This window comes from Lutra lutra, chromosome 4 (genome assembly GCF_902655055.1).
Source record: "Lutra lutra chromosome 4, mLutLut1.2, whole genome shotgun sequence".
In the NCBI taxonomy this organism is placed as follows: domain Eukaryota; kingdom Metazoa; phylum Chordata; class Mammalia; order Carnivora; family Mustelidae; genus Lutra; species Lutra lutra.
In genome coordinates this window covers 63,071,936-63,083,011 of record NC_062281.1, presented here as the reverse complement: position 1 = coordinate 63,083,011, position 11,076 = coordinate 63,071,936, and the positions used below count along the sequence as shown (strand labels likewise).

The 11,076-nt window shown below is 35.6% G+C and overlaps 1 pseudogene; it reads right to left on the bottom strand.

The window, feature by feature from the left end:
- Window positions 1-9,609: 9,609 nt before the first annotated feature.
- LOC125097267 (60S ribosomal protein L7-like) lies at window positions 9,610-10,119 on the bottom strand (annotated as a pseudogene).
- Between the last annotated feature and the right edge of the window lie 957 nt (window positions 10,120-11,076).

Sequence of the window (11,076 nt, the reverse complement as noted above, 5' to 3'; positions counted from 1 at the left end):
ATCAGCATGGGAGGTTTTCCTGTGACCACAATCAAATTGTTCTTATTTCCTTTATACTCAAAATGTTCTTTTCCTTTACATTTAGAAAGTTAAATTTTTGTAGTGTATGTATTACGTATATATTATAATGACGTATATATTACAATTATATTATTTACATAATTTTTTTTACTTATCCATTTTACTGACACAATATGATTGATTGTGGTGTAGGAGAGACTTTTTCTCTTTAGCCTCAATCTGTATGAATAAGCGAGATGGGAGTAGAACCAAAGCACATCTCTGATGTGATTCATTGGGGGATGTCTAGATGGCTGAGAAGCAGTGATAGATGTTTCCCCTTTTCCTCCACGTGACTCAGATGCTTAAACAAGCATGGAGAACTGAGTCAACTGAATGTTTTGGCTCAGTCCATTTTGTTTGGGGCATAAAATACCACACAGTCTCTTAAATCTCTGGTGCTGTTTTCTTCTAGCTGATTAGTGCACCTGAGGTTAAAGTTTTATATTTTAGACTGAAAGTCACTAGCAAAAGAGATTTTATATTTTAGACTGAAAGTCACTAGCAAAAAAGATTTTTTTTGAATGGGTATCAAAATGTTTTGGTATAATACCTATTTTTTGAAAAGTTTTTTGTTTATTTTAGATAAATTAGGCTTTGGATATAATCATACCCTCTCCATACCCACCCTCCCCCCAGCAAACCATAAGAGACTCTTAATCTCACAAAACAATCTGAGTGTTCAGATTTTTTTTAAGAGACAGCATGGAATAATAAAAAAATTCATTTATTAAACAAATATATTTTAAGCTTCTAATAAATGTCAGCCAACTGTGCTGGGTGAAGAAAGTATGTGTGCATACACACATTGTCACCCCCTCCCTCTCCTGATGAAAAGATATTTCTTCTCTTATAATGTCTGGTGAAGAGACAGATATTAATTTAAGAGTCGTATAGATAAAAGGATAATTATAACTGGGGTGATAACATGGATTTGGAGAATATATAATTATATATTAGGAGAAACCAAAGAAGTCTTCCTGGAGGCGGTGGCCCTTGAGCTGAGATCTGAAGGATGAACAGAGAATAACACTGAAGAGGAGTCAGGGAGTTAAGGAAGGAGATTATTGCAGATGGGGCATCTATATGCAAAAGTTTTTGGCAGGAGGGAGCATGGATTGGGTTCTGGAGAGTCCAAAGAAGGTGAGAGTTGCTAGGGTTCAGAGGCAAGAAGGAGTGTAGTGAAATAATGAGGCTATAGAATTAAGTTAGACAGGAGCCCAGAGCAATTAGGGCCTTGTGGGCCATATTAAGTACCCAGTTATCCCAAGTTCCCTGGGAAAGGACCCATCAGATGTTGAGAGAAGCTAGGCCATGGATTCTGGTAGATGGAAAGAAATGAAGAAATGCTAAAAAAAAAAAAAAAAAAAAAAAAAAAAGCCCCCCAAGGTCCCCTAATAATTAGGGCTATAATATTCATACTCTCAAAATATAAAAAATGCAATTCAGTATAAGCATTATATTTACAAGAAAGTTACAGAATTTACAAAAGATCAGTTTAAAGTATACCTCAGATGGTATGAGTTGGTAAAAGGACACCAGTTTAAAGTTGTATGATGAATTATCTTCTCTCAATCCTGGCACTATGTCTCTGTGACTATATATAGATCCTCATTTGGAGGTAGGGCCAAACTTTCAATCTGTGGCTTTTAATGAATGTGAGGCTACGTGGTCTCTATGACAGGTTGTGAATAAGTAACAATTGACATGTCCCACACAATGGAAAGCGATGCAGCCAGATGTGCATATTAAAAAAAACCTCTAATTAGTACTGTATGTTGGCTACTTGAATTTAAACAAAACAAAACAAAAATGCTCGATAAAAATGGACCTGATTTTAGAGGGACCAGCAAGAATTCAGAGTTATCATTTAGGAGACTATGGCAGTGGTCCTGACAGGAAAGGCATGTTGTGGCTGATGGTAGTGGAGTTGTAAAGACATAGATGGCTTAGTTTGGTCTTTGTTTAGGATGAAGGATAGAGAGCAACCACAATTTTGGACTTCAGGGAACCAAATCCCCAAATTAGAACTAGAATTAGGGAACTTGACTGAAAGGTAAACAAAAATCACTAAATGACACCAACATAGTGATTCTTTTTTTCCCTCCATATAAAAATATCTTTTTATGTTTATCTATCTGGATATATTTTAAACTTTTCATTTTCCAAACAATTATTTGCATGTATAAATAATCACCTGAGTATGGAAATAACACAATTTACACATGTCAGTCCTAACACAGACTAACTCTTTGGTTTTGTTTTCAATGCAGAAATTTAACAGAATTTGCCAACAAACATTTATTGAGCACCTACTATGCACCAGGTAATAACACATTTTAGCTTATGATCTGTAAATTTGTATCCCCACCCCCATACTTTTATAACATGAATGGTAATTCTGAAAAAATTTAAACCACTTCAACTTCATTTTGAATAACTTGGAAGTTAAAAGTATTAAAAACGTGAAAGGAAAAAGAAGTTACTTTTTTTAGTTTTTGAATATTGTATGCCAGCTGTCGTAAATGTTTTAAGAATCCTTTTAGCCTTTTCACCCTGCCTTCCCACTGTGTGCCCAGAATAATTGATTATCTGTGTGTGATCCTACAAGCATTGCAGCAAAAAGGGCAGAAAACAATAAACAAAGATAATGGGTTCTCACATTTTGCCCTGCCTACCTTTTTCTTTCAAACTAACTTAAGTTAATAAAACTTCCCATGAAAGCCTTTGAAATTTCATCATGGGTTTTGTGAAAAAGGTGAAAGTTGACCTAGAAGGGCCTGACCTATAACTTGACAGCTACTGGAAGTCTAGCCTCATAATTCAGAGGTCCAGGGACAGCTTTGCCTATAAACTCAAGTCTTCATTTCACTGACATTTTCAGGTTTAGTCTCCTTGAAAATGCTAACAAAAGTGAAGCATATAATTTCTCTGCTTGGGATAGCAATGGTGATGTTTATGGAACCGATTGCTGTCTCAGGGGGAATCTCCCGGATAATTTGGATTAACCTTATCGGGTATCTAGATACCACATTACCCAGGGTGGATGATCTCCAGAATAACCTTTCCAGATCCTAAAGTTTTAACCCCAGCACCATGTTTTATTAAAAAACTTTCAACAGAAATCCATTGAAAACTATCCACCCAGGCTTACTTCAACCCTTTTGGTCTGAAGTGGCCTTCAGGCAGGCAAGAAAACATAATGTTTTCTGTGAGTAATTCTAATTAGAAAGTAGGGCAACCTGACATTTTCCTCTATTGACTTTTTCCACAAGACAGTTGTTATGTATCAATGTTTTGTCTCCTCCTATTTGTCTGGGTTTTGAAATTGATTACCTGCAAAAGGGGGATGTAGTACTTTTGTTAGTTTATTAGCTGGTGGAGAGAATTTACTTAAAGGAGTGAAGAATTTTCCCCAAGGAAGAATTTGTCTTTTGGAGAGGCAACTGAAAGAATCTTTTACGTGTATTGATCAAAAGTCCTTCTGGACTTTTTTTTGTTGTTGTTGTTGTTAAGGGAAGAGAGAGAGGTTAGATGCCTTCTGAAGCTAGGATCAACCCTGAAATTCTGTCACAGTCAAGACTTCTATATCCTAATTAAGCTTGCTTTTGTGAAATCTAATTATGTTCATAATTACTTTTTAGTGTTATAAAGCTAGAGCTTAGAGTTCCAGTGTAAGACTATGAATTTCATTATCTCAAAACTGAAAAATAGTAATTACAATTATGAATTTATTTTATTTTTCTGTTTTTTAGAAAGTGCAGGCCCAGGTAAATCACTACAGTTTTTCCGGAAAATATTCATCCCATTTGAATCAGTTTAAAGAGGGAGAGCAGAATAGAAGTGGCTAATAAAATTAATGTCATATCTGTAATTGATAAGAGTACTTACAGTCTCAATTGGATGGGATAATAGAAGGAAAAAAATCACTTTGCATTCTTTATATTGAAACTTGTCCTTCTGAAAGTGAGATTGTATATATACATTTACCCAATGCTTATTATTTTCTAAAATTAATCTGATTAGGGTGCATTTAAACATAGGGTGAAGGAAAGTATTAAGGTTGTCTGTGCTCAAAAAATAAGATCCTATTGCTGATTTACTTTATAAAATAGCTTGAACTGATCAAGTTATGAGATTCAACAGTTTAATCTTAGAAGGGACAGACAAAACACTTTTCAAAATAATGATAGTTTCTATTTCCCTGAGATTTTCCTTTGTGCTAGAGGGTTTGCATGTATAGTCTCATCAATCCTGACAACATTGTAAACTATATATTATCATCTCCATTTTGTAAAGGAGGAAAACTGAGACTCAGACTCAGGAGACCAAGACACCTGCCTGGGTTCACCTATCTGGGTTGAAATTCTGCAGTGGAGGAACTGCCATTGTAACCTCGTCTGTCTCTGATGCTCATTCTTTCCACTATGCACCATGCCTACAAAATGCTTGGTTGCTTCCTGCTGTATCTACTTGAGAAGAAAACTGGAGAGGTTAACGGGAAAGGCCAGAATATGGGGATGGGAAATGGAAATGATTATGGGTGCAGTGGTGTTGTTTTCACTGGAGAGTTACATATTTGGATAATAATGTGTAGAGCTTTAGCCAGGCAATTAGAGGATGAACCACTTAAGCTATCTAACGGAATTTCCATTGAGCTTGGGAGTACAATTTATTAGAAAGATTAAAGACTGGTTGGACCATTTCCTTGTCTCAGACCAATGGAATAATGGAAAGAAATTTTGCATTCCAACAACTCCCTGCTAAAACTGGAGTGTGATATTTAAATAAATAATAAGAATGATAGTTCTCATTTATGGGACTCATCCTAAGTATGAAGCTTTTTAGAAATGCAATATTTTTAACCTTACAACATCCTTGTTTTATTATTTCTCTTTTACAGTTGGTAGAAAAACAAAGAAATCAAGTATCCAGGAGTTTCCCTTAGGCTGACAAGTATGTTCATCTTGATCTTGAGTCTGCATTCTTTTTCTCTGAAGAGAATATTTGATATACTTCCTTACCCATTGCAGGTTAATATATCTGAGAAGAAAAGCTTTAAAACTGTATTTTAAGAGTAACAAGTTTTGCATATCAGATTGGAGGTACTGGCAAGGTCACCAGCATGTTAGGTGGGATAGAGTAGATCTTAGAGAGGAGAAAACTTTTCTGATTTTACTTTGGTACCTTAAGCTAGTATGGTCCAGAAACAGTGGTGGAAACTTTGGAGGACCACTTTTGCTTTGAGGTAGGCAAATGGTCTTAGACAAGTCATTTAACTTTGCTGGGCCCCAGTTTTCTTTGCCTAGTTCAGTGCTTGGCATATAGCAGGAATGAAAATGATACATGATATAAATTAAGCTCAGATTGCTAATTTTTTGGTTTCTTTCAGTTCTAAATTCTGTTACTCAGGCATAGTAACTTTGGTTTCTTTATTCTTTCAAAGAGGAAAATTGTGCCAATCTATTTGGCAAGGTTATCATGGGAATTAACTAGTATATTTTCCAAGTTATGGAGGCCCTACAGAAAAAGATAAGAAGAGCACATCTTCTTTCCTTTTAAATAGTTATGATAACTTTTATTAATATTTTGCATTGATCAGATGTTACAAATGTGTCAGATTAACTATAGAGAAAATAGAACCTTCCCAGCAAGTTCAAAATCTGAATACTCTAGTAATGACATTAGTATTAGTAACTGAGTTTGTTTATTATTTTTTAAAAATTTATTTATTTATTTGAGAGAGGGCAGAGTGAGTGAGAACACAAGTAGGGGGAGAGGGGCAGAGGGAGAGGGGAAAGCAGGATCTCTACTAAACAGGCAGCCCAATGTGGGGCTCAATCCCAGGACCCTCAGATCATGACCTGAACCAAGGGCAGATGCTTAACTGACTGAGACACCCAGGTGCCCAGTGACTGAGTGTAAACTGTGACTTCATGCCAATGTTTGAGAGAATCTGGTCACATATATTGTAGCACAGGAAAGAATCAGACTGGCATCAGCCCAGACACAGCTGGAAGGAAGAGAATTCTCTGAAAGCTTGTTCTATTAGTGGGACTTCCGTACTGCTCCTTGTCTTTGTGGTTTGGAATGGTAGCCATCTTTGCATGGTCTCATAAAATATGGAAGTCAGGTGTTTTGTGCACTAGGCTTGTAGTTTGCTGTGTGAAGGTCAATCATCCATCTTGCTTCCCAGTTTATTAATTTTTTGAAAAGGTGATAACTTTTCACACTACCATCTGTCTATTGTGGAGATTGATAATGACTATAGAATCATCTGAGAAAGTTCTATTTCTAAGACAACTATATGTATATTACATATTTGCTAAGCCTCTGAAAGATCAAAATAGAAGCTCATATTAATAAAATGTTCCAAGTGGAACTTAGACTGTATGATTTTATCATTCTTTTCTTTCCTAAAAGCCTTATGAATAAAAGAAAAGAAAAGAGAAATAAGGGGAAGACTATTTCTCTGTTGGCAATGAGAAGTGTGTCATTCGCAAAATCTCCTGAAAACATGGTATTTTCTTAAACCACGAGAGTGGACTTTTGTAGAAGTGTTAGTGGATTTCCCAGATTTGTACTAATAACATGCAGTGATTCCAAATTATCATTATACATTTACATGTAGAGAAACTGAATCAACAAAAATAATGTTATATGGGAAAAATACAAGAGTCAGATATTAGGTAATGGTTTTCCATTAATTAAAAATATTCATTTATTCATCTATACATTTATTCATTTAACCAATAGTAAGCTCCCAGTACTGAGCTAGGTGATGAGGATAAAAAGATAACTAGTTTCATGTTTTTTCATTTAATTTGTTCTTAATTAAAATTTATAAAATTTACTTTGATAAATAACTTACAAAAGTTAAAAATAAGCTATCCTGATATTTCTGCTAATATGCACATTTCTCTTTATTTATGAATTTATTCTCTGCCAGAAATCCCTATGAATGGGGGAAAACCTTGAATACTCTGAAGTATCTATAATGAGAAATATACACAAATTAAGAAATAAGCAATAAGATATTAATACAAAAATATGGTGCTTGCTAGAGACTCTCCCCATTGCAAACAAAAGAATCTTTTAATATTGAAACATGAGTTATGTGACTGTAGTATTGACTCTCCTCAAATATTTAAAAATGTAAACCATGAGTGTATCTTAGATTAATACTTTAGAAAGAACTTTCTTTTATTTGAGACCTGGCTTAAGAAAAAAGAAAAAGAAAGGATTGGCGCCATATCTGAAAAGTCAAGACCTTCACTCACATGGTCTGATCCAGGGACTCAAATGATGTCAGTAAGGTTGTCTTTCTTTCTTGGCTCTGCTTCTCTGTCTTGGCCCCATTTTTTTGAGCAGGCTCCTCCCTCATGGTGATAAAATAGCTATCAGTAGTTCTAGGTTTAGGTCCTATTTTGCCAACAATTCAAGTGTAAGAAAATGGTTTTTTTTTTTTTTTTTTTTTTTTTCCCCAGTAGTTCCAACCAAAGTGTAATGCTTGAGTTTCAATGGCTCTGGTTTATCTGTCTTGGGTCACATGCCCATCCATGGAGCTGGTTAGTGTCAGTCTCATCCAAACTACATGAGGGTGAGGAATATCAGACTTCTATTACTAGAAGGAGAAGGCATTAAGACCATGTCCATTATCTTATTTTTAGCAATATGTAGTATCTAGAAAGAGCCTATCTGTTCTCTGCCTTATATCACAGCAGAGGATTCCATGGTCAGCTGCCTCTCTCTCACCCCATTGCATAATTTTTTCCCTATCTTACACATTTGGGTTTGCTCATTAGTCTCTTTATGAGACCATGGTTTACAACCAGGGATTTTCAGGACTGTGAAATCCTTAAGTAGAGAATGTTTCCATTTATAGAAGAAAAATTGGTCTGTGCTATTTGGCCATATGGACTGCTTTAGTGGAAGACATGTATTTTGTCATCAAAATCCCTTGATATTGATATAAAATCAACTTATTAGAGCAGGATATATATTTTGTGTCCTCTTTATAAAGAACATTTAGTACTGCGTATCCTCAAAGAAAAAGCATCATGAAGTTGTATAAACTACATTAGAAATCATTTTTCATTTGGAAATTAAATTTTGCATCCAACTGGTTATACTCAATCTAATGATTTCTGAGTGTTTAAAATAGTAACATCTGCCAGTGGACTCATAAAGGAATCTATACATCATAAGAATCAGAACAGTATGAAACTTTTAAATTTAACTTCCCATGAGGATGCAAGATTGGTATACTCCATTAAATAATATATATAAGGAATTATTCAATGATGTTTCATTATATTGCTGACCACCCACCAGTATTTTATTTTTGCATGAGTTTCTGCAGTCTGAAAGATTAAAACTCTTTATTTAAACTAGCCCTTGTTATAATGTGAGACCCTCAGGATTAAAAAACCCCATTATTTAATATTAACTATAAAATGCTTATTGGGGGTAGTAGAAACTAAGCTAGATTCCTAGTATATCAATAAACCATTAACATACAGGAAGAAAAACTGAGGAGGACTTAAATAGAGCATAGGAGGCACAAAAACACCTCAAAATATATAACACAGGAACAGTTACAACACAATATAAAAGTAATACTCTTCTTAGAGTGGTATGAATTCCATACTCTGAAATAAAGCTAAATTATCTGAACGGATTCATACTATCTGACCTTTTAGAATTACTGGGGAGTATACTAGGTCTTGGATGCAGGAAGTAGGAACCTCAGAAAGTTTACTTTTGTTTATCAGAATATTTATTCTTAGCAAGTGGGTGGGTGGGTAAGTACCTTTTTTTTGATTCTCACGTAGATTTGGGTCTTAGTTTAATCTCTCCAGCATGAAAAATGGTCTCTAGTTTATATCAATAAAAATTTCTGCTTTGAAGTAATCTGGACAACCTTACTATAAAAACTCCCTAAAAGAAAGAAATTCTTTAAGTGACACAAATTCCAGAAGACTGCTTGGAACTTTCAGGAATGAGAACTGTGATTTAAGAAAAGCCATGAGTAACAACTTCACTAGGAAACTTTGATTTCGTGAGTCTGAAACTATGTCTTGCATTGGATTGTCTTACAGGGACAACTTTGTCAGCAGAATTTGTCTCAAATTCATTGTGATGTTTTCCATTTTGTTTTTCAATGGAGTTGATTTTAGGAAGTGACTGTTAGTGTTTATTATCATAAAGAATGATCAGTCATAGGGTATTTTTTCCCTTTTCCAGTTTTATTTCCTATTTGTTTGACTTTTCAAAAATTATCTTGTGCTTTTTACAATGTGTGCTCTGTGTGTGTGTGTGTGTGTGTGTGTGTGTGTGTGTGTGTGTGTGTGTAGTGTGTGGTAATACTGCAGATATTCTGAGTCCTGGACTATGCAGCATTCCTACCAATAATGCAGAATTGATATATGATGAATATAAATTTTATTATTATTGCATATATAATAATTATTATTTTCACCATTTTTTTCAGTATGAAAGTAGTCATTTATTAAATGACCGGATTATAAAAATATCACGGTAGATACTTTAGTTCATCCTTCTAATATGCCTATTGATCTGGTCTTCCCTGTTACCAGCATGTCTACCTTCTATAAAATGGGTGGTCTTTTTCCTTCATTCCCTTTTGAGGAGAAGATAACTTGAAGGGCAATAAAAAGTTGTTTGCTTCTTTGAAACATTTTCCAACAGTACAGATCTGCTGAATCAGATCTTCATGCAGATGATGCCATACTTACCAAGATATTGAGCAATCACTGTGTCACCTGTCAGGGCAATTCACTCGTTGATTTTTGCCTTCACCACACTCTTAGATCAATTCATTTACCGCTTCAGGGGTGGGTCCCCCCCCATGCTATATATGGTTCCACAGTCCTTAGCAGTTTAACTGAAGCTTTGTTGAGCTTAACAAAGGTGCCATTGAAGAAGCTGCAACACCTCTGGAACCTTTGGGCTCACACCACTGCTACCTCTGATCCTGATGACAAGCACCAATATGGGTTCTGCAGGTACATAGGAGTTGCCAACTTTTCTTGCCATCCTGACCCTTCGAATCTCAGTTCTCTACATCTGCCTATATTCTTTGTGGTAATGCTTAGCTTTTTGATAAATAAGTTTTCTCCTTGCTTTTCTTTTCTTTTTTTCTCCTTTTCTTTCTCTCTCTCTTTCTTTCTTCTTTTTTTTAAGATTTTGTTTATTTATTTGACAGAGAGAGAGAGACAGCGAGAGAGAGAACACAAGCACGGGGATTGTGAGGGTGAAACAGGCTTCCTGATGAGCCGGAAGCCCAATGTGGGGCTATATCCCAGGACCCCAGGACCATGACCTGAGCCGAAGAGAGACGCTTAACAATGGAGCCACCCAGGTGCCCCTCTCCTTGCTTTTCCAGCATTTTTTGAGCAAACTTCTTTCTCAGGCATTTGATCTTCAACTCAGAGAAATTTCTTTGCTTTTTTCTTAAGGATTTCTGGCACCATAGAAACCCTCTTTTTCTTCTTTTCTGCATCCTCTGTGGTTCCAGCTGGAAAGTTTCACCATTTTTTAAAAGATTTTATTTATTTATTTAAATGTCAGAGAGAGAGAGAGAGAGAGAGAGTGAGCTCACAAGCAGGCAGAGTGGCAGGCAGAGGTAGAGAGAGAAACAGGCTCCCTGCCAAGCAAGGAACCTCATGCGGGACTCGATTCCAGGACTCTGGGATCATGACCTGAGCTGAAAGCAGCAGCTTAACTGACTGAGCCACCCAGGCATCCCTATTTTCACCATTCTTAATGTACTATGCTAATAACTTTAACTTTCATAATAAATCCAGGAGGCAAATATTTATATCCTCATTTTACAGACTAGATAATTAAGACTTGGATAATTTGGATTAAAACTTGGGTAAGTATTATGTTAGCTACAGATTTTTTGTAGATGTCCTTTATCAGGTAGAGGACATTCTCTTCTGTTCCCACTTTGCAGAGAATTTTTATCATGAGTGGATGTTGACGCCTGTA